This window comes from Hyla sarda, chromosome 7 (genome assembly GCF_029499605.1).
Source record: "Hyla sarda isolate aHylSar1 chromosome 7, aHylSar1.hap1, whole genome shotgun sequence".
Taxonomy (NCBI): Eukaryota; Metazoa; Chordata; class Amphibia; order Anura; family Hylidae; genus Hyla; species Hyla sarda.
In genome coordinates, this window is record NC_079195.1 from 207,675,944 (window position 1) to 207,700,729 (window position 24,786).

Below are 24,786 nucleotides of genomic sequence, written 5' to 3' on the forward strand. Positions count from 1 at the left end.
ATGAATATTCATGAGCCGGGCGGCAGCTCCGCCCAGCTAGAATGACGTGTGGCCGAGTCCCAGATGATAACACCTCCCACTGAGTCCCAAGCCAGGGAATAACAGAAAACTAAAAATATAGATATCTTAAGAACCGCTGAACCATTTTTAACCAGGTAAGGAGCGTTTTAATCAGGATCACCCGCACTACAAGCCTGTGTAACAGGTTTAGTGCGGGTGATTCTGATGACAGATTTCCTTTAAAAGACTTAATCCTTACAGTACATATGAGCTGCTGTATGCTCCAGAGGAGGTTGTGTAGTACTTTTTTTCTGGCCACAGTGCTCTTTGCTGACATCTCTGTCCATGTCAGGAACTGTCCAGAGCAGGAACAAATCCCCATAGCAAACCTCTCCTGCTCTGGACAGTTCCTGACACAGACAGAGGTGTCAGCAGAGAGCATTGCGGTTCTAGAATCCATTGTATCATTGCTAAAGAGACGTAGGTCTCGAAACGCTTCTGATATTGGCAAAATAAAAAGTTAGATCTTACATTTGGAACGGATGTCATACATTGATATGTGGATTGCACCTTCATGCCCCGGGCTTTTTTCTGGTCGATGTACCTGCTCCTCTCAATATATCATGTTGTGAACAAGCTTCTAGCACATGCAGCTAACCTAATGTAGTGTTTCCTCTTGTCATGTGCTGGACTGATATGCATTATGTTATAAGTGTATAGATAAATGTAATGTACTGTGCGTCCTATATATATATATATATATATATATATATATATAAACATAGATACAGTGGGTCTGAGGGGGACAAGGCTCCCTGGGAAGAATAAAAGATATGCAAATTACCTCTCCTCCAGAATGAAAAGATCTGGCTCTCTAGTTTCACCTATATGTAGCTACACGGTAGGTCAATCTTGAAGTAAAAAAAAGATCCTTCAAACATTAAAGGGGTACTCCAGTGAAAACCTTTTTTTTTTTTTTTTTTTTTTAAATCAATTGGTGCCAGAAAGTAAAACAGATTTGTAAATGAATTAAACAATTTTAATCCTTCCAGTACTTTTTAGGGGCTGTATACTACAGAGGAAATGCTTTTCTTTTTGGATTTCTCTTCTGTCACAACCACAGTGCTCTCTGCTGACCTCTGCTGTCCATTTTAGGAACTGTCCAGAGCAGGAGAAAATCCCCAAAGCAAACATATGCTGCTCTGAACAGTTCCTAAAATGGACAGCAGAGGTCAGCAGAGAGCACTGTGGTCGTGACAGAAGGGAAATCCCCCCAAAAAAGCATTTCCTCTGTAGTATACAGCCCAAAAAAAGTACATGAAGGATTAAGATTTTTAAATAGTAGTTATTTACAAATCTGTTTAACTTTCTGGCACCAGTTGATTTAAAAAAAAAAAAATAGTTTTCTACGGGAGTACCCCTTTAAGAGGACATTACAAAAACTGTCTAATTCTTAGCAGACTTAAGGACAGACTGAAAATGCATCAGATTTATCACAGTGGCTCAGACTGTTTAATACATCTCTAGACTGTCTAGTCCAGTGGTCTTCAATCTGTGGCCCTCCAGGTGTTGCAAAACTACAATTCCCAGCATGCCCGGACAGCCGTTGGCTGTCCGGGCATGCTGGGAGTTGTAGTTTTGCAACATCTGGAGGGCCACAGTTTGAAGACCGCTGGTCTAGTCTAAGGTTGCACTATTTCACATTTATTGTACTAAGATCGGTGAGGTAAGGTGGCAAAATTGTGGTGCATTTTTTGTCTCATGGCATCACATTTTAGGCCACATACCCTCATCACACAAGGCACATTTTACTTTTCATTTTCGTGCACTGTGCATATTAAAGGGGTACTCCGGCACTAAGACATCTTATCCCCTATCCAAAGGATAGAAGATATGAAGTCTGACCGCTGGGGACCCCCACAATCTTGCATTAGGCACCCACCTCTTTGAGCTGAACGCCGCGCTGCCAGCTCACAAACTGCTGGGTGCCGACCACGGGACCGGAGTATCATGACATCACAACTCCGCCACCGTGTGACATCAACCCCCGATATGCAAGTCTATGGGAGGAGGCGTGAGGGTGTCACGCCCCCTCCCATAGACTTGCATAGCGGGGGCGGGGGGTGCCGTCACACGGGGGCGGAGTTGTGACGTTATGATACTCCGGTCCCGTGGTTGGCACCCAGCAGTTTGTGAGCTGGCATCGCAGCGTGCAGCTCAAAGAGGTGGGTGCCGAATGCAAGATTGCGGGGGTCCCCAGCGGCGGGACCTCTGCGGTCAGACATCTTATCCCCTATCCTTTGGATAGGGGATAAGATGTCTTAGGGCCGGAGTACCCCTTTAAATGTGTCTCTATTGCTGTTCTCCATAATTGTGGCTCATTTAGGGGGAGATTCATCTAAACCAGTGTAGAGGAAGAGTGGTGCCGTTGCCCATAGCAACCAATCAGATTGCTTCTTTCATTTTGAAAAATGAAAGAAGCAACCTGATTGGTTGCTATGGGCAACTGGGCAACCTTTACTCTGCACAGGTATTGCTAAATATCCCTTTAGAGCCTAAATTGTGGTGCAACAGCGATTACAAATGACTAGATTATCAGCCAAACCAAATAGTGCCCTTTTGGCATTTATCTCCTACGTTAGGGGTAAAACAATGTGTGAACTGAGCCTGACACTCATATGTAGGTTTAACTGTATTTTTATATTATTTAGTACATAATTTATAATTCCATATATATACCGTATTTTTCGCCCTATAGGACGCTCCGGCATATAAGACACACCCAATTTTAAATGAGGAAAATCTAGAATACAATGTAAAGTATAGGTCACAGTGATCTTCAACCAGCGAACCTCCAGATGTTGCAAAACTGCAACTCTCAGCATGCCCGGACAGCCGTTGGCTGTCCGGGCATGTCAGGAGTTGTAGTTTTGCAACATCTGGAGGTCCACAGGTTGAAGACCACTTGTATAGGAGGTAATACTCGCGTGTCCCTGCCGCTCCGGACCGTCACTGTTCGTCACCGCTGCCCTGGATGTCGCCCTCCACCGCTGTCGCCGCGTCCTCGGGGTGTCCCTGTCTCTTCGGAACGTCTCTGCTGCCCGGTATCCTTGCTCTTCGTCGCCGCCATCACATCGCTACGCACGCCGCTACACACGCTGCTCCTATTGGATGATGGGGCGGCATGCGCGACGACATGATGGCGACGAAGGAGAGCGCCGCCCATGCAGGGGATCCCGGCACGGAGCAGACACCGAGGAGGCAGGTAAGGTCCCTCCCGGTGCAGTTAGTGTCACTTTCGCTTCAGACGCGGCGGTCAGCTTTGATGGCCGCGTCTGAAGGGTTAATACAGGACATCACCGCTATCAGTGATGTCCTGTATTAGCCGTGGGTCCCGGCCATTGATGGCCACAGGGACCGCTGTGATAGGTGTGCATTCGCCATATAAGACGCACCAACTTCCCCCCCCCCCCCAGTTTTGGGGAAGAAAAAGTGCGTCTTCGGCTGGGTTCACACCACGTTTTGTTAAATACGGTTCCCGTATACTGCTTCGTTTTCGGCCGTATGCGGTTTCCCTACCGCAGGCAAAAACATGGTCGACGGTCTACGGTCGGGAACCCGCATACGGCCAAAAACGAAGCCGACCGGAGGCTGCGGTTCACTCCGGTCGGCTCATAGACATACATTAAATACAGTTCCCGAATACGGCTGAGTGCGGGCGCTGTGATTAAGCCCCGCCCCCTCCTCCCAGCCATATACGGGAACCATATTTAACAAAACGTGGTGTGAACCCAGCCTTATACGGCAAAAAATACGGTATATATATATATTTCAATACATTTATTTATTTATTATTTTATATTTTTTCCATTTCATTAAGGATCCAGCCCTATTTTCCATAACACAGGGCTTGTGTGCATAGATCTATCTATGGCATGCCGCGTCTCCAACCATTTGTATTCATGATCCCCGTCCCCACCGGGTGTTGAGAGGTGTTTGTAATAAGAAACAGTTGCCTAGTGTAAAGAATAAGTCTTAAAATAAACAGCTTTCCTCCTCTTAATACCTCACATGACAATATTTACTTTTCTAAAATATCATTTTTGCCGTGGCTTTGAGGCCCAGCTTAACAAACCGGGGTCTTTGAGTAGTTCAAAGTGGCTGTGACCTACAGCTAAGAGGGAGCGCTGCATATAAATAGGGACATTACGGGCAGATCAATTCCTGGCCGGCTCATCGCAGATGCCTTCCTTCGTTAGGCGATCTCCTCTTGTGTAAAAAACGCCCAGTAATTACTTTCTCAAGACACATTTTCGCCGTCGCTTCACAAGTTTGCTAAATGAAGGTTAAGTTAGTTTACCCACCTAGGATTTGTCAGTCATGTGTGAGCATAAAAATGTGCGGACCCCAGGGCCAGTCTGCCAGAGAGGAAGTGTTGATTTAGATACTGGGGGGTTAAATGCAGGTTCTGGGTCCAGCTTAGCTTATCATAACGTTACTTAAACATCCCCTGCAGTTCAGAAAGCATGCACGGTTTACTTAACGGGTTTTAGAGTTAAGATAGCAGCGGCTCCGCTCCTTTTTCAACATCAATTCCGCTGATCCTTTGTCATCGCTAACAATTTTCTATACGTCAAAACATTGCTGACCCAATGACTACCTGAGGAATCTCAGGGTTTATGGCACTAAAAAGAATGACATCTTAGGATGCTCAATCTAATGTACACAAAGAAGTAGCCAATATATATAAATATATATATATATATATATATATATATATATATTTATATTTACAAAAAAGTTTTTTTTCTCCTGGATAACCCCTTTAACTACTATAAGATATAATAAATAAATAAAAGAATAAAAAAACTATAACAAAAATAATTATTTATATATATATATATATATATATATATATATATATATATATATATAATTATTTTTGTTATAGTTTTTTTATTCTTTTATTTATTTATTATATCTTATAGTAGTTAAAGGGGTTATCCAGGAGAAAAAACTTTTTTTAAATTATATTTATATATATATATATATATATATATATATATATATATATATGTATATATATATATATGTATATAAAATCAACTGGCTCTAGAAAGTTAAATAGATTTGTAGATTACTTCTATTAAAAAATCTTAATCCTTTCAGTACTTATGAGCTGCTGAAGTTGAGTTGTTCTTTTCTGTCTAAGTGCTCTCTGATGTCACCTGTCTTGGGAACTGTCCAGAGTAGAAGCAAATCCCCATAGCAAACCTCTTCTACTCTGAGACAGACAGAGGTGTCAGCAGAGAGCACTGTGGTCAGACAGAAAAGAACAACTCAACTTCAGCAGCTGATAATGATTGGAAGGATTAAGATTTTTTAATAGAAGTTATTTACAAATCTGTTTAAACTTTCTGGAGCCAGTTGATTGATATATATATATATATATATATATATATATATATATATAAAAATTTCCTGGAATACCCCAGTAAATATAAAGCTAGCTAATGGATAAAAATACAGATAGATAATTGATAAGATAGATAGATAGATAGATAGATAGATATAAAACAAGAGACCAGCAGCACACAAAACAATTGGTGCAAAAAAGGTGGAGGTTTATTGCATTATCCCAGTGTACAAAAGAAGCAACGTTTCAGCAACCTCTCGTTGCCGTTCTCCAGCTCCTAGATAGATAGTTAGATGGGGCAGGAAAGCAGCACTCCAGGGTAAAAAGGTGCACGGGTGCCTACTGTGCCAGGTCCAGGTTGGGGACCCCCCCAAGATACCGAAAAATTTAATAAACAGTGGCACACCAGGTGTCAACAAAAGAAAGGTGATTTATTCCAAAAAACGTGTTAGGCAACGTTTCAGCTGGCTCACCCAGCCATTTTCAAGCCTTGGCTTGAAAATGGCTGAGTGAGCCAGCTGAAACGTTGCCTAACATGTTTTTTTAATAATTCACCTTTCTTTTGTTGACACCTGGTGTGCCACTGTTTATTCAATTTTTCTAGATAGATATTTAGATAGATATTTATCAATAGATAGGTCAGTGGCCGACATCAGTGTGATCAGTGTAGCTGTAAAGCTACTGGGGCTGGTGCAAGGATTTTTGCTACCCTAGGCAAAAGCTTATTTTGTCTTCCCTTGACCTCGCCCATTGATCCCGCCCTTTGACATGCCCGACCTTACTACTGGGGTGACACACTGTAACAAACCTCCTCCTCATGTAATCTACTTACTACTGGGGTGACACACTGTAACAACCCCCCCCCCCATCTCATGTAATCTCCTTACTACTAGGGTGACACACTGTAACAAACCTCCACCACATGTAATCTCCTTACTACTGGGGTGACACACTGTAACAAACCTCTACCTCATGTAATCTTCTTACTACTGGGGTGACACACTGTAACAAACCTCCTTCTCATGTAATCTCCTTACTACTGGGGTGACACACTGTAACAAACCTCTACCTCATGTAATCTCCTTACTACTGGGGTGATACACTGTAACAAACCTCCTCCTCATGTAATCTCCTTACTACTGGGGTGATACACTGTAACAAACCTCCACCTCATGTAATCTCCTTACCACTGGGGTGACACACTGTAGCAAACCCACTTCTCATGTAATCTCCTTACCACTGGGGTGACACACTGTAACAAATCTCCTCCGTATGTAATTATCTTACTACTGAGGTCACACACTGTAACAAACCTCCTCCTCAGGTAATCTCCTTACTACTGGGGTGACACACTGTTACAAACCCCCTCCTCATGTAATCTCCTTACTACTGGGGTGACACACTGTAACAAACCTCCCCCTTATGTAATCTCCTTACTATTGGGGTGACACACTGTAGCAAACCCACTCCTCATGTAATCTCCTTACCACTGGGGTGACACACTGTAGCAAACCCACTTCTCATGTAATCTCCTTACCACTGGGGTGACACACTGTAACAAATCTCCTCCGTATGTAATTATCTTACTACTGAGGTCACACACTGTAACAAACCTCCTCCTCAGGTAATCTCCTTACTACTGGGGTGACACACTATTACAAACCACCTCCTCATGTAATCTCCTTACTACTGGCGTGACACACTGTAACAAACCTCCTCCTCATGTAATCTCCTTACTACTGGGGTGACACACTGTAACAAACCTCCTCTTCATGTAATCTACTTATTGCTGGGGTGACACACTGTAACAAACCTCCTCCTCATGTAATCTACTTATTACTGGGGTGACACACTGTAACAAACCTCCTCCTCATGTAATCTACCTATTACTGGGGTGACTCACTGAAACAAACATACATGATGGTGCGCTTACACATTTTAAGAATCTGCACACAAGCCCCCATTGACTGTCAGTAGCGCCATCATTGTCCTCTATAGCCCGCGTGGAGTTGTGATGTCATGAGGCAGGGGACATTAGCGATCATGCCTGTCTGCCTCTGAGGAGCATGTGGCCGCTGAAAGCAGTACTCCTCCGAGGTGGACAGATGTGATTGCTCAGGAGAGGCGGGGGGGGGGGGGGGGGGGATGTATGGAGGCACATACGATGTCCAGATGCTGGGTGGACCTGACCTGCCTGTCTGCCGTGGAGCTGGCACTGCGCTCCTCCAGGAGGCTGGAGGGGGGGGGGGAGATTTGGTTAGGGGGTGTAAAGGTGATACTGGCTGGGCGGGTGCCTTGGATGAGCGGGTGCTTTGGATGTTGGCTGGCTAATTATTTTTTTTGCAGCTGTCAGAGTGGGGCCCCATCAAGAGGGCGCTCTAGGCGGCTGCCTATTTTGCCTATAGACAGAACCAGCCCTGCTGGGGACTTCTGGTTCCGGCAGCATGAAAATGATGACAGGTTCCCTTTAAATATGTTAATGATATGTCACACACTGAAGCTGCTGTTACAGATGTCATACTGTAAAGTAACGGAATTAAATGGCTTAATTATATGTAATCTTAAGGCAATTATAAGACTTATATTGGAGAATTGTGCTCTCAGGAATATTCTCATATATTACTATCATTATTTCTCATTTGATTGGCAGGAGCAATCTACTAATATAAAAGACCAGCTAGGAGCTTCAGATTCACTGGTATTGCCCGGAAGCATCCTTTACTTTGTCAGTGGACTACATCAGTGGTCTTCAAACTGTGGCGCTAAAGATGTGGCAAAACTACAACTCCCAGCATGCCTTTAGTTATCTGGGCAGACTGAGAGTTGTAGTTTAGCAACAGCTGGAGGTCCACAGTGTGGACCACTGGTCTAGGCGCTTAAAAAAAGCTTATGGCAAATAGAAAATACTTTTAAAAGCACTATAGGCTTTTTTGTTTTTTTTCTTGCCCATATCATGCACAATCAATCAACATCAGTACTCATACAGCATCATTTGTTTTATTTCAGCATAGCTGCTCCATGTGTTTTATTACTGTAACTTGGTCACGTGATCACCACACTAGTCTGACTCAAAATAAACAGAACTACATGATGATATCATCACCTGCCTGATCCCCTCCTACCAGCTCTAAGACCCCTCCCCTACCAGCTCCATTTGCTACCTCTATGGGATCTCCCTCCTAGCTCTATCTGTATACTGCTGCTATCTCTATGGGATCAGGATATATAGTAGTTTTACACCTCCCCTCCAGCTAATTATGTTTACTGCTGCTATCTCTGTGGGATCAGAATATATAGTAGTTATACCCCTCCCATCTCTATCTGTATACTGCTGCTGGTATCTCTATGGAATCAATATATATATATAGTAGTTATACCCCTCCCAGCTGCATCTGTATACTGCTGCTGGTATCTCTATGGAATCAGTATATAGTAGTATATAGTACTTATACACCTCCCCTGAGGCCTTGTTTATACATTGCAAAACATGCAGCTTTTTTTTAGTTTCCGCTGTGATTTTCCCCAAATCATGGCAAAATGGACATATTGTACCTCAGATGTGCAAATGTGTAATTTTTACCACAATTTTGAAAAAAAAAGCTGCAAAAACAGCTACAATGCAGTAAAAATCTATGAAAAATGCAATAAAAATTCAACACGTGAACACAACCTAAAATTGTCAGTTCTTCCTAAAAAAAAAAAGAAAACCTCAGTTATAATTTTAGGCAGATCACTTTCCTCTCAATGTAATATTTCTCTTAAAACGCACAGTGAAAACAGATGCAAACTGCACAGTGTGAACTGACACCAACCCAACTGTCTCCAGCCAGTTCATATAAAAAAAAAAAAGTTTTTTCCTGGAATACCCCTTTAAAGGGGTACTCCCCCCTAGACATCTTATCCTCTATGCGCCGCTGGGGACCCCCGCGATCTCGGCTGCGGCACCCCAGACATCCGGCGCACAGAGCGAACTTTGCTCCATGCCGGATGACTGGCGATGCGGGGCGGAGGCTCGTGACATCACGGCCTTGCTCCCTCAATGCAAGTCTATGGGAGGGGGCGTGACGGCCGTCACGCCCCCTCCCATAGACTTGCATTGAGGGGCGGGGCTATGACATCACAAGTGGGGCATGGCCATGATGTCACGAGCCTCCGGTGCTGAACCTTAAGCTCTAAATGAACGCCGGGTGCAGCACAGAGATCATGGGGGACCTCGGCGATCATTCATCTTATCCTTTGGATAGGGGATAAGATGTATAAAGCCGGAGTACCCTTTTAAGAAATTTTTTCACTAAAAGGAACTCAGAAAGTAGAGGTTGGTAACTACAAGCAAGACACCAGTAGGGGTCCAAGCAATGTCAATACGCCATTCACTTTGGGGGAAGAAAGGGATGGATTGTATTTTTTTAACATCATACTTGCCCTTTCATAACTCGCCCCAGATGTGTTTTAACGCTTCTCCTACAGTTGCCAAAAAAAAAAAAAAACGTATCTTCCCCGTTCCACCCAAATGCGTTATTGTCTTTTTTTTTTTACAAAAACAGATGAGCAAATCTGGCTTATTTTGGTCCAGCAATGTTTAGACAGATCATATCTCTGGTTTTATTGCATACATTACACCAATTAATCTTCTACTCGTTTACTTTCAGCTCAGTATAAACCATTATATCATGCAGCGTCCCATAGGGCCCGACTTCCAATGAAACCCTGTATTCCCTCTGGAGCCCGCTTCAACTTCAGCAAAGATCAAGTTGTCCTAAAGTCACCAGAGGAGGGAAATATAGGAATGTCTTGAAATAAGAAAACATGTCTCTTGAATGACAGGAGCTCCAGAATGTAGACTATTTTTTGTTTGGTTGGAAGAAAATCTGACAAAACCTTTACAGACGTCTTAAGATTTTCTACTAAATATCTCTACTAGGCGGCCATTTTCCCTGACTCCAAGGCCCAAGTGAAGTGTTGGAGCTTGAGTGTATATAATGGTTCTTTTATGCTGGTGGCTATGTAAGTATGGATATGTTTATTTTCGACGTATTTTTTAGTACACTTGGGACTGAAGGAAACGTACAGTTGTGGATGATAGATTACAAGTATAGCTTCTCCACCGGGGCCTAACACAACTGCCAATAAATTAATCACATGAATGTGGCTCCGCATCTGTTATATCATCATATTTCATATAAATTACTTCAATTTTCCAAAAACATCCCGTCCGACAATTTCCGTTTTGGACAGAAAATCATTTTTCTTTCCTGTGCACCGGCTCTTTCGGCTTTGAACGTCTGAAAAATAGCCTACTGGTTCCATTCCGATCCTGGATTCTTTCATAGGAGTGGTGGTAAGAGAGGCTGTAGAGGATGGAGTTTGGGGCAGGATTGGAATGGCAGATGGAGACGTCATGGTTGCTACTAGAAGAAAGGGCAAGGGCAATGGTTGCATATTAGTTCTGGGCCCTAATATAAGAAAACCCAATGATTATAAAGTTGGGCAGCCTCGTTTTATTGGGTCCAGAAGTTCCCCCCCAGAAACATAAAGTAAAACATAATATGTATTTAAAGGGTACGCTGGTGCTCCAGTGTTCTAAACATTTTGTCCAGAACGCTCGGAGTCGGAGGCCGTGATCGGCATGTCACAGCCTCGTGAGGTTCACATCATGCCCCCTCCATTCATGTCTATGTGAGGGGCGTGTCTTCCGACACGCCCCCTCCCATAGACATGAATGGAAGGGGCGTGGTAGAAGGGGCGTGGTGGAAGGGGCGTGGTGTGACGTCACAACCACTGCTGCAGGAACCCGGCATTTGTTTACAACGACGGGTGATGTGGGAGATCGTGCGAGGCTGGGACTCCCGCGATTAGACACCTTATCCCCTATCCTTTGGATAGGGGATGAGATGTCTAGCAGCAGAGTACCCCTTTAAGCCCATATAGTGGACCTGCTTCTCTTACGTAGCATTGGTGACTGTGCCTCCCCCCCCCAAGAGTAGGGCTGTCAATGATGTATACTCTTCTAAAAACAATTGTATCAGTTTGTTAATTTGAATCCAATGTAGAGCACAAAGTCCAGCTCTCCCTCTATAGCCCGGAGCGTCTCGGACCAGAACGAACCACTTCCATGCAATATTGGTAAAACAAACAGGATGTACCAGCGCTTGATTAGGTAAAATAGCAAGGATTTTATTCAAAAGATACAAATACAAAATCGTGACGCGTTTCAGCTGCTAGTTCACAGCATTAGTAATACTTTTGAATAAAATCCTCGCTATTTTACCGAATCAAGCACTGGACCATCCAGTTTGTTTTGCCAAGTTTGTTCATTTGTAACAACACTGACAGGTTTCTAAGATGCAGAACCAGCCTTCAATTTTTAGTATTAACCTAACAATGGCTTCCGGAAACTCAGATACTCCCAGGACTTGTGGTAAGGCAGAATAATGGACCCAGTCGCGCAACAAATTCATACAGGCACACATCAAATGTCAGAAGCAAAAACAAAGGGCAACTTGCTATTAGATATCAGTGACTGTTGGGAGTAGTAGTCCTTCATTATGGCTCAGATAAAGTGCAAACACACAACAGGGTAACACAGAATGAAGGAAATATCTAAAACAAGAAGGCCGGAAAAGTCAATAGGCTGAATTCTGCAATACACCAGAGAAACTTCCAATGTGAAATGCTAAAACCCACAAGACGTAGAGACTCAAGGCAGAAAAACACTAGCAAAATCGATATATACACAGCAACTGAGGTTAGTTGCTGGATCCTTAAAGGGGTACTCCAGTGGGAAAAAATGTTTTTAAATCATTTGGTGCCAAAAAGTTAAACAGATTTGTAAATGACTTCTTTCAGTACTTGTCAGCTGCTCCAGAGGAAGTTGTGTAGTTCTTTTCTATCTGACCACAGTGCTCTCTGCTGACACCTCTGTCTTTGTCAGGAACTGTCCAGAGCAGGAGAGGTTTGCTATGGGGATTTGCTCGTGCTCTGGACAGTTCCTGACACAAACAGAGGTGTCAGCAGAGAGCACTGTGTTCAGACTGGAAAGAACTACACAACTTCCTCTGGGGCATACAGCAGCTGATAAGTACTGGAAGCATTAGGATTTTTAAATGGAAGCAAATTAAAAATCTATTCAACTTAAAAAAAAAAAAAAATCAATTTGAGTACCCCTTTAAATAGACTAACGCATCGCTTACCAGTTCATATAGCTACCAAGGCCTAGGAGAGGTTCATTTTAATGGGAAGGTGCTCAGTTGGCACACCTTTTCCAGGTCATGGCCAAAAGGAGTGCACACATGCCACAGAACCACATACCATAAAAACGTGAAGGTCAGTAAGGCACCTGTTGAAAAGGATAGGGGATAAGATGTCTAATCCCAGGGGTCCCTCCGCTGGGTACCCCCACGTTCTCCCTGCTGCACCCGGCATTCGTTTAGAGCCTTGGATGTAGCGCCGGAAGCTCGTGACATCACGACTCCTCAATGCAAGTCTATAGACTGATAGACTTGTATTGAGGGGGCATTACTGTGACGTCACGAGCCTCTGTCTCGCATCACCAGTCATCCAGCACGGAGCGAAGCTCGCTCCATGCACCGGATGTCTGGGGTGCTGCAGCCAAGATCGCGGGGGTCCTGCTGCTGGGGATCAGACATCTTATCCCCTATACTTTGGATAGGGGATAAGATGTCTAGGGGCGGAGTACCCCTTTAAGGGCTGGTCCTGCAGGACTCCTGCTAATGGGAACTGTGTTCCTGCTGTGGAAAAAGTGCAGGAACTCCGTTCCCATGAGTTCCTGCAGGACATTAGCCCTTTGTCTGCTGGTCCCGGGCAACAGAGGTAAATGCTGAAAATGCTCCAGAACCAGGAAAAGTCCATAAGATGGCCAATCTGGACTACCCTAAAATCTACTACAGGTCTGAGCAATCTTGGTCTGAAACCGAGGTAAGTGAGGGACAAACAGTAGTGTCTAGGACAGTGTTTCCCAACCAGGGTGCCACCAGGTATTTCAAAACTACAACTCCCAGCATGCCTGGACAGCCTTCGGCTGTCCAGGCATGCTGGGAGTTGTAGTTTTGCAGCATCTGCAGACACCCTTTTTTCCGATCTAAAATTGCAGCATCTGCAGCCACCCCTTTTTCCCATCTAAAATTGTCTCTCAAAAAGTTGCAGTCTAAATATGTCTATTTCAGGAACAAAAAATGCATTGGTGCTGAATTTATCAATAGAGACTTTTCGGCGAAAAGTCTTTCCGGCCTAAAGTACGCTGCAATGTCAGACCATGCTGGAGCAGGTTTAAGTACAGTCTAAAGCATAGATCCTGAAGCCCGTGTGCAGAATTTATTAAGAGCTTTGCAAATTTTGATAAATTAAGCGCACAATAGTAACATAGTTAAAAAAGACCAGAGTCCATAAAGTTCAACCTATAACCCTAACGAGTCCCTACTGAGTTGATCCAGAGGAAAGAAAAACCCCTCATACTAGAGGTAAAAATTCCTTCCCAACTCCAAATATGGCATCAGAATAAATCCCTGGATCAACGTTCTGTCCCTATAGATCTAGAATCCATAACCAGCGATGTTGTTGTTCTCCAAAAATGCATCCAGACCCCTTTTAAATTCTTTTACAGAGTTCCCCATGATCACCTCCTCAGGCAGAGAATTCCACAGTCTCACTGCTCTTACAGTAAAGAACCACCGTCTGTGCTGGTGTAGAAACCTTCTTTCCTCTAGACGTAGAGGATGCCCCCTTGTTATAGATACAGTCCTGGGTATAAATAGATCATGGGAGAGATCTCTGTACTGTCCCCTGATATATTTATACATAGTTATTAGGTCGCCTCTAAGCCTTCTTTTTTCTAAACTAAATAACCCTAATTCTGATAATCTTTCTGGGTACTGTAGTCCTCCCATTCCCCGTATTACTCCGGTTGCCCGTCTTTGAACCCTCTCCAGCTCCACTATATCATTCTTGTACACTGGTTCCCAGTACTGTACACAGTATTCTATGTGTGGTCTGACCAGTACTGTACACAGTATTCCATGTGTGGTCTGACCAGTACTGTACACAGTATTCCATGTGTGGTCTGACCAGTACTGTACACAGTATTCTATGTGTGGTCTGACCAGTACTGTACACAGTATTCTATGTGTGGTCTGACCAGTACTGTACACAGTATTCCATGTGTGGTCTGACCAGTACTGTACACAGTATTCCATGTGTGGTCTGACCAGTACTGTACACAGTATTCTATGTGTGGTCTGACCAGTACTGTACACAGTATTCCATGTGTGGTCTGACCAGTACTGTACACAGTATTCCATGTGTGGTCTGACCAGTACTGTACACAGTATTCCATGTGTGGTCTGACCAGTACTGTACACAGTATTCTATGTGTGGTCTGACCAGTACTGTATACAGTATTCCATGTGTGGTCTGACCAGTACTGTACACAGTATTCTATGTGTGGTCTGACTAGTGATTTGTACAGCGGTAGAATTCTTTCCTTGTCGTGGGCATCTATGCCCCTATTGATGCCCCCCCCCCTGATTTTATTTGCCTTGGCAGCAGCTGCCCAACACTGGTCACTACAGATAAATTTACTATTAACTAAGACTCCCAAATCTTTTTCCACGTCCCAAGTGTTCTCCCATTCAATACATAATCTCACCCCGGATTTTTCTTCCCCATGTGCATTACCTTACATTTATCAGTGTTGAACCTCATCTGCCACTTCCCAGCCCAAACCTCCGACCTCTCCAGATCCATTTGTAATAGTGCACTGTCCATCAATATAGACCAACCTATCTATATTGGTCTATATTGATGCGGGATATAGACAGCTTTGATAAATCCCCCTATGTCTCCCTTCCCAAACTTCTCTATCTGGACTGTTTTCTTCCAGCCCCCTTCTCTGCTGGAATTGCTATCTGGTGGTCCAGTATAAGCTGCATCCATGAGCCAGTAGAGGACGCCACATCACATTTTCTTACCACCTTGATGCCATGGTTTCTATTGACCACACTGTCTATGGAGTTAACAACCAACATTTTGACTCCAATACCAGCCACTGCTATCAGATAGCAACCGTAATACACAATCATCTTCTGAGCCACCACCAAACTACCATCCCAGTGTGGTACCCACAAGAATGATGGGTTTTTCAGGACAGGAGAGCCCTAAGGGAGCAGTGTTGAGTAGTGTTGAGCGGCATAGGCCATATTCGAATTCGCGATATTTCGCAAATATATGGACGAATATTCGTCATATATTTGCTAAATTCGCATATTCGTAATATTCGCTGTTTATTTTCGCATATGCGAAAATTCACGCATGCGAAAATTAGCATATACTAAAATTTACATAAGCAAAATTTTGCATATGCGAAAACTTGCATATGCAAATTTTTGCATGTGCGAAAATTTGCATATGCACATTTTCGCATGTGCGAAAATTCGCACGCCAGTCTCAAACAGTAGTATTAGAACCTTCTTTACACCACACAAGCTGGAAGCAGAGAGGGGTGATCACTGTGATGTGTACTGTGGAAAAAAATAAAAATAAACGAATATTCGTAATTACGAATATATAGCACTATATTTGCGAATATTCGCGAATATGCGATATACGCGAATAAAATTCGCATTGCGAATATTCGCGAGCAACACTAGTGTTGAGCGGCATAGGCCATATTCGAATTCGCGATATTTCACGAATATATGCATGAATATTCGTCATACATTCGCAAAATTTGCATATTCGTAATATTCGCGGTTTATTTTCGCACATGCGAATAATTTATGCATACAAAAAATTTTTTGTATGCGAAAATTTGCATAACAAAAAAAATTAGTAAATGCGAAAATTAGCATAAGCGAAAATTTGCAAATGCGACATTTTGCATATGCAAAAATTAGCATAAGCAAACATTCGCAAATGTGAACATTAGCATATGCAAATATTCGCATATGCGGAAATTCGAGCACCAGTCTCACACAGTAGTATTAGAGCCTTCTTTACACCACACAAGCTGGAAGCAGAGAGGGATGATCACTGTGATGTTTACTGTGAAGAAGAAGAAAAAAAAGACGAATATTCGTAATTACGAATATATAGTGCTATATTCACGAATAAAATTTGCATTGCGAATATTCGCGAGCAACACTATTAGGGAGGTAGATTGTAATGATGGTCCTATGTGAGTTAAACTTCTCTGAGATGCTCTTCCCACATGTATGTAAAGTTATAAATCTAGATGAAGTTGCCCACACAATACAATCCAATAAACTTGTACTCTACTGTGGGGGGGGGGGGGGGGCATACACAGGTTAGCTTACTGGCATGTTGGAATTTGTAGTTTTGCAACAGCTGCAGGCAACCTGGTTGGGAAACACTGTCCTACATGTAGGATGTACGTAGGAAAACGTCTGTGACATGTTAAGCCACACAGCACTAACTCTAATCATAGATCACTGAAGATATTAGAGAGCAGAGGGGTCCTTGTTCAGCTGCCTTCTCTGTTGGCTAAATAATACTCATTCTTAGGCCAGAAAACTTGAGCACAATGAGGGGTATGTATGAAGGCTTTTACACAGTTTTTTTTTTTTTTACTGTGTTTTGTCGCTTTTTCCTTTATATGTTACTTTTTGCGACAAACAGTTGGGCCAAAGGGTTTAGAACATTATCACTGAATTCATGGTGTTAGTCGTGATTTCAGTTGAAATCATACATTGGTTTGGAATTCTTCAATTGCGACTTTTCGATTTGGCACAAATTTTGGCGCAAATACCTTCATTAAGGTGCAAATCCAAACCAAAAATAAAATGACAGAGAAAATAACTACAACAATAAAATGTAGGACATTTAAACAGTGCCCAACCAAAAAGTGGAAAATGGACCCTGAACAATAAAAGAAGCAACCTGAAAATGTAACACTTTTCCAAGGCAGAGGTCTGGATGAATATCCCCCTAATGAACAAATTAAAAACAGCAAAAAGGGCCCTGGCTGACCTACAAGGGCCCTGTAAGGTTCGGCAAACACTTTAACTATCATATATATTTAATTATAATGAACATATCATCATCCAATATTCATTGACCCTGAGCCTCAATTTCCATTTTCCATTTATTGCATTTTTTACACGGTGGGTATAGGTGTTATTTGAGTAGCTTGGGTCCCAGGAAACTAGTTGATAAGAGCCTCTCCTACTCTTTATACAGATTGATTTAGGTCCAGCCCTCTGGGAAGGAAGGGTTGGGGTATGGACTCTTCCCACTGCTTTCTTGAAGTATTTGCATAGAAACTAGCTGGGAAGTATCATGTGACCAAGGCATCACTCATTATTTGCATATGCAAATCTTTAACCCTTAAACTTACATTGTACCTCAGTGTACACAATTATGACAATGCATTGCACAATATCAGATTTGTAAGTTAATTCACAGTACCCCGTACACAGAGTTATGAAGGTAAAAAAGAGTTTCTCTCTGCCAAGTTCTTATAGATTGCAGCTGGAACACAGGTTCTAGGACACTACACCATAATTATGACATATGGGCTAATTATGGGTTAATAAAAACATGGAAAACATAAAGAACAGAGACATACATAAGTCCTTACATATAAAAGTAAGAATGATCTGCTGGGAGCTGTAAATCTCTGTCTATGTAGAGGACAGGAGCTTCTTCAGGGTCCTGTACAGTACACACAGTGGGGGACATGTATCAATAATGGTGCAGCAATGTGTGATTTTATGTATGTTTTTTGCGTCAAATGGAGTATATTTGCCCCAAAATTATCAATTGTCGTACGCAAGTTTGTAATTTTGGCACAAATGTAGCCCTACAAAAGGCGCAGACCCCAGAATTCCAGGCAGTAAATCTGACTTTGGGACGTTCTATTGTTGTAGCTATTTTCTCTGTCACTTTATTCATGGTGTAGATTTGCGCCTAAATGAAGGTATTTGCGCCTAAACTTGTGCCAAATCGAAAAGTCGCAATTAATGAATTCCAGACCAAAGAATGATTGTAACTGAAATCACGACTAACAAAAGTGAAATCAGTGATTTTGTTCTAAACCATTTGGCGCAATTGTTTGTCACAAAAAGTGACATAAAAAGGACATTTTTGACAAATCACAGACAAAAAAACAGGGTAAAATCCTTCATACATACCCCCCCCCCCCCCCCTGTGTCCCAAAAAAGTAACATGGAGCCGCCCTCGCCTGGTGTCCAAAGGGGCAGCTAACCCTGGCACAGGTAAAGAGTACAGAACATGTAATACCTCCCTGTACTGTAGGGGGCGCTACCAGACAGACAGTCAGTGCATACACTTCAGTAAAACTATGTTCACACGTCAGAATTTCTGTATGGAATTCCACATGAAAATTCTGCATGGATTTATAGCCAATACACTCTAATGGGATTCCGCTGGACAATTAATTTCTGCGGAATTTACTGCAGAAATTCTACTACGTGAACATAGCCTGATACAGGGGTTTTACCAGTAAGAGGCCCATTGTGATTGGTCAGTTCTTCCAGCCATTGACACATTTTGCAGATCTGGACTTTCCATAGCAGTGGTCCCCAAACTGTGGCCCTCCAGATGTTGCAAACCTACAATTCCCAGCATGCCTGGACAGCTGTTGGCTGTCCAGGCATGCTGGGAGTTGTAGTTTTGCAACATCTGGAGGGCCACAGTTTGGGGACCACTGTTCCATAGCATTGTATGTTGAGTGTGGATTCAAGTTACAATGGTCCAGAAAAGACCACTGTATGTGATAATATTGTAACCTGAGGCCACTGTATGTTAAAGGGACCATTGTACATGAATCCTGAAATGGTGGTATTAAAAGCTACAACTTGTCCTACAAAAACAAAACGGCTTTGTCAGCAGAAAAATGACAAAAAGTTACGGCACTTGGAAGACGACAATGGCAAAAAAAAAAAAAAAAAATGTTTCCATTATTTATCGGTCAAAAGTATAGCACAGCATTGTTCTAATTTATTTATTTATTTGTTTATTTTTATTTAGATATTTATTTTTTATTTATTTATGTATTTATTTATATGTTTTTATTAATTTATATACCGTATTTTTTGCCCTATAGGACGCTCCGGCATATAAGACGCACCCAATTTATAGGTGCAAAATCTAAAAAAAATAAAGATTCTGAACCCAACAGTGGTCTTCAACCTGCGGATCTCCAGATGTTGCAAAACTACAACTCCCAGCATGCCCGGACAGCCAACGGCTGTCCGGGCATGCTGGGAGTTGTAGTTTTGCAACATCTGGAGGTCCGCAGGTTGAAGACCACTGGTATAGGAGGTAGTACTCACGTGTCCCCGCCGCTCCGGACCCGTCACCGCTGCCCTGGATGTCGCTCCATCGCTGTCCCCGTCGCTCCGGACTTCTTCTTTCCCGGGATCCACGCTCTCTGTCATGACGGCGTGCACGACAACGTGCGCGATGACGTTGAAGGAGAGCGCAGGGGATCCCGGCACGGAGCAGACACCGAGGAGGCAGGTAAGGTCCCTCCCGGTGTCCTGTAAGCTGTTCGGGACGCCGTGATTTCACCCCGCGGCGGTCCCGAACAGCCCGATTGAGCAGCCGGGTTAGTGTTATTTTCGTTTCAGAAAATCTGAAGCTGACCGCCGCGTCTGAAGGGCATCACCGCGATCGGTGATTTCCTGTATTAGCCGCGGGTCCCGGCCATTGATGGCCGCAGGTATTCGCCGTATGAGACGCACCAACTTTTCCCCCCCAGTTTTCGGGAAGAAAAAGTGCGTCTTATACGGCGAAAAAATACGGTATTTAATCATTTTAAATGGAAAAACTGATGAAATTAAACAACTACGGTCGGCATGGTTACTGTATGATTAGATTTGTTGTACTGTAAATAGTGTTGGTCAGAATTTTAAATAAAAAAAGTTTTCACCAGAGTTTCGGCAACAATTGAAATTCTTCGTGTTGAGCAGAAACGGATTCCTATTCTGAGAACATTGGGGGAAATTTACTAAGACGTGTGTGATTTAGTTCATTTTTATTTTATTTTTTTTGCGTGTTTTTTTATGTGACTCCGCCAAATGTATTACATGGTCGCAGGTCATGTGATACATTTTCTGGAGGATACACATTTTCTGAAATTTCACTCTTCACATACACCAGAAAGCTAAGCTAGGTCTGAGCGGGTGTAGAATTGCGCCTAATTGGGGTGTTTACTAATAAACAAACCCCTGGGCAGTAGCTCGGGGTAAAAAATGTAATGGATTGTTCCATGGGCTGTTTTTGTTACCAGGTGTATGATTGGAGCTTATAGATGGGCGATTGAAAGTGATGTCACTATGTATGGTCATAAATACCCCTGCCGCCATTTTATTGCAGCCATTGCCACAATCGCCTCTTGTGGTAGCGGCATAACATGTAGAGGTTAAAGTGATTATTGGAATGTAGAGGTTTAAAGGGGTACTTTTTTTTTTTTTTTTATAAATCAACTTGTCCCAGAAAGTTAAACAGATTTGTAAATTACTTCTATTAAAAAAAAAAAAAAACTTAATCCTTCCAGTACTTATCAGCTGCTGAATACTAAAGAGGAAATTCTTTTCTTTTTGGAACACAGAGCATTCTGCTGACATCATGACCACAGTGCTCTCTGCTGACATCTCTGTCCATTTTAAGAACTATCCAGAGTAGGAGAAAATCCCCATAGCAAACATATGCAGTTCCTAAAATGGACAGAGATGTCAGCAGAGAGCACTGTGGTCATGATGTCAGCAGAGAGCTCTGTGTTCCAAAAAGAAAATAATTTCCTCTGTAGTATTCAGCAGCTAATACGTACTGGAAGGATTACGATTTTTTTTTAATAGAAGTAATTTACAAATTTGTTTAACTTTCTGGCACCAGTTGATTTAAAAAAAAAAAGTTTTCCAATGGAGTACCCCTTTAAGTGATTTTTTAAGTGATTATTGGAATAGCCAAGTAATATTGCGGTTCACTGCATCTTCTCTCCAGGGAGTGATAGCTCCTAATACGTTATATTTATATAGCTTGGTCAATTCTGGTATCAGTTTTAACATATTTTTGTTGGGTTTTATAAGTTTTTATAATCACACAATAAAGGTTACGTTTTAGGGGTTACTTATAGAAGGTTTTTTTTTTACCCCAGGATGCTGCCCAGGGGTTTGGTTTTTAGTATTAGTGGGCCCCTCGATGCTTTTGGGTACTGTTCGTGTCTATTAATTGGGAGGGTTTTGTGACTTTTTTTGTGAAAGTCGCAGTTGATAAATTCATTACCACTGCACAAGATTAACCCTTAACATCTGGCCTGTACGCTCTTTTATTTAAAAAAAAAAAAAAGGTGTAAATCTAAAAGGCGCAAAAAATAGCCCTAATAGAGACAAATCTATACATAAAAAATGCTCTAAAGACAATGATAAATTCCCCCAAGTATTCATCCTGTACAGAGACCATTAAAGGGGTACTCCGGTGGAACACTTTTAAAAAAAAATTTTTTTTTTTAATCAACTGGTGCGAGAAAATTAAACAGATCTGTAAATTACTATTAAAAAATCTTAATCCTTCCAGTACTTATTAGCTGATGAATACTACAGAGGAAATTATTTTCTTTCTGGAACACAGAGCTCTCTGCTGACATCATGACCACAGTGCTCTCTGCTGACACCTCTGTCCATTTTAAGAATTGCCCAGAGTAGGAGAAAATATCCATAGAAATTATATGCTGCTCTGGACAGTTCCTAAAATGGACAGAGGTGTCCGCAGAGAGCACTGTGGTCATGATGTCAGCAGAGAGCTCTGTGTTCCAAAAAGAAAATAATTTCCTCTGTGGTATTCAGCAGCTAATAAGTAATGGAAGGATTAAGATTTTTTAATAGAAGTAATTTACAGATCTGTTTAACTTTCTGGCACCAGTTGATTTAAAAAAAATAGTTTTCCACCGGAGTACCCCTTTAATGCTCGGGGACGGTACATGTTGTGGTCTCCTCTGTTGTGTTTCCAGCCTTTATTTCCATGGTTTCGGTTTAGCAAATACTGCAAATTCCTCTAGACACTTTGTTACCGTTTCGCTTGGTTTTTGGTTACAGGATGTTTTGTGTAAACTGTTGAGTGACAAAATTGTACAATAGAAAATAGCCCCCGGGTGAAAGAGAACATTTAATAAAGACAGCTCTGCGGGGGCCATTTTCTCGTTGTCTTTATTAAGTAGCATCTGTTCAAAAGATGTTCCAGAAACTTTACGGCCAAAACCCAATGGGACGAATATAGAGGTTGCATACGCTCAATACATATACGCTTATAACAGTGCTTACCAATCAGGGTGCCTTCAGCTGTTGCAAAACTACAACTCCCAGCATGCCCGGACAGCCAACGGCTGTCCGGACATGCTGGGAGTTGTAGTTTTGCAACTGCTGGAGGCACCCTGGTTGGGAAACACTGACTTATAAGGTGAAATACATCTGTGAATGCTCATGAGTTGTCCAGGATTAGAATATAGGGGGAGATTTATAAAAACCTGTGCAGAGGAAAAGTTTCCCGGTTGCCCATAGCAACCAATCAGATCGCTTCTTTCATTTTGCAGAGGCCTTGTTAAAAATGAAAGAAGCGGCCGGATTGGTTGCTATGGGCAACTGGGCAACTTTTCCTCTGTACAGGTTTTTATAAATCTCCCCCACTCTTGTCCATAAACTGTATCTGATTGGGGTGTCCCGGTACAGGACATGGTCCTGCACCATCTCTAGATCCACTCCGGAAGAGTCCCTGCAGTCCATAGGGCTCTCCTGCGGGGCTCACCCCTTGCTTCCCTTCTGTTAAAGCATTGTAAATGTGTTGTGTACATGTTGTTCATTATACATAAAGTTGTACAAATGTATAGAGGTTAGTCATGTGAACCACTGTCATGTGACATTACCCAGAGTGCCATGGGCACAGGAACCACAGACTTAGCAACCAATGGGCTTTAGTCCAGCCTCCCTAATATATAAGGGGCTGTAGTCTCAAAATTTTCTCTCTTATCTCCTGGATTTTAGCCAAGCACAATACCTGTACTATCTAAATTCATCTGCACTAGGCCAAAGCCTAAAGAACCTGCAGCCACTTCAAAACGTGAGTGATCAAGCTCTATCTACAATTCTAATGACTACTACTCAACTCAAGGATAATATTAGTAGCACAGTGACCTGCATAAATCATCTCAATACTACAAGTCCCAGCAAGCCTGTGAGGTATCCTGCATCCCGCTTGCCTCTAGAGAAACTGCATATTTGTAAAGACTGTTTCTTAAGAATTGCAAGTAAAAGTTCCAGTTATTTTCACAATTCCCGCTGTGGACATTCCTTTATTGCAAGCCGTTTCTGGGTTGGTTGTCGGCAGGGCTTTATACCGAAAACAACCACAGCCTGGCGTCACGACTAATCATGGGTTAATAACACCTTACCCCACAGGGTTAATACCCCCAGACCCTGCTACACCATTGCAACACCCCGGTACCACATGATACTGGAGTTTAGTCCTATGTGCCTAAATGGAGATGAGCTGCAATACCAGACATAGCCCATGGGTAGGAGTAGCGCTGTTTCTGGACAACACCCATGAAGTTCTGTTAGCACAAATATCTCTTTCCTTGGTAGTTTGCTACAATGTATCAATGCATGTAAAATCATCATGAAGTGGAGCTTAAAGGACAGTGGTCTCCAAACTGTGGACCTCCAGATGTTGCAAAACTACAACTCCCAGCATGCCCGGACAACCTTTATCTAATTGATTTCATACTCAATGAGCTTCGTGTACTAAGTGTGGAGTGGAGTTTTCTTTGTGGGTTTTTGTTTCCGACAGCGATTTTTCCAAGGTATTTGCTATTGTATCTTGTATTTGGTGGATTTCCTTATATTTTGCTCTTTTTACACCTGCTGTGAGCTGTCAGGTTTCCCAGAGCTGAAATCCACCACATTTTGTGTGGAAACCTTAGTAAATTTGTAGGTTTGTTTCGAAAAATGTAGGGGTTTTTTGGAGACACGCCCCCTTTCCCTGATGACCACGCTCCTTTGTAGAGTTTTCTGAGTAAAGGGGGAGTTAGTAGGGTTGGTTGGATTTTTTTTCGGAAATTCTGGTGCACGACACATGTGACTCAAGAAACCCTACAAAGTCTACTCGGAAAAGTCTTTTTTTTTTTTTTCTACTCGGAAAAGTAAATGAGGCCCAATGTTTGTAGCTGTCTGAGCTTAATTTTCCTGATACAGAACTCAAAAGTAAATGAAACGATAAACCTCTGGCTGCCACAAGAGGGAGCTGAGGAGCTTACTGTATACTGAAAACTGACATGAAGAATGAATAGATAGATATTAGATATTAGATAGATAGATAGATAG

General features: G+C 42.5%; 1 long non-coding RNA gene across 1 annotated transcript; it reads left to right on the forward strand.

Moving 5' to 3' along the window:
- Positions 1 to 2,568: 2,568 nt before the first annotated feature.
- LOC130282169 (uncharacterized) lies at positions 2,569 to 10,560 on the forward strand. The gene is made up of 2 exons (XR_008846263.1): positions 2,569 to 2,680; positions 10,066 to 10,560. It is a non-coding gene; the product is annotated as an uncharacterized LOC130282169 (long non-coding RNA).
- Positions 10,561 to 24,786: the final 14,226 nt, after the last annotated feature.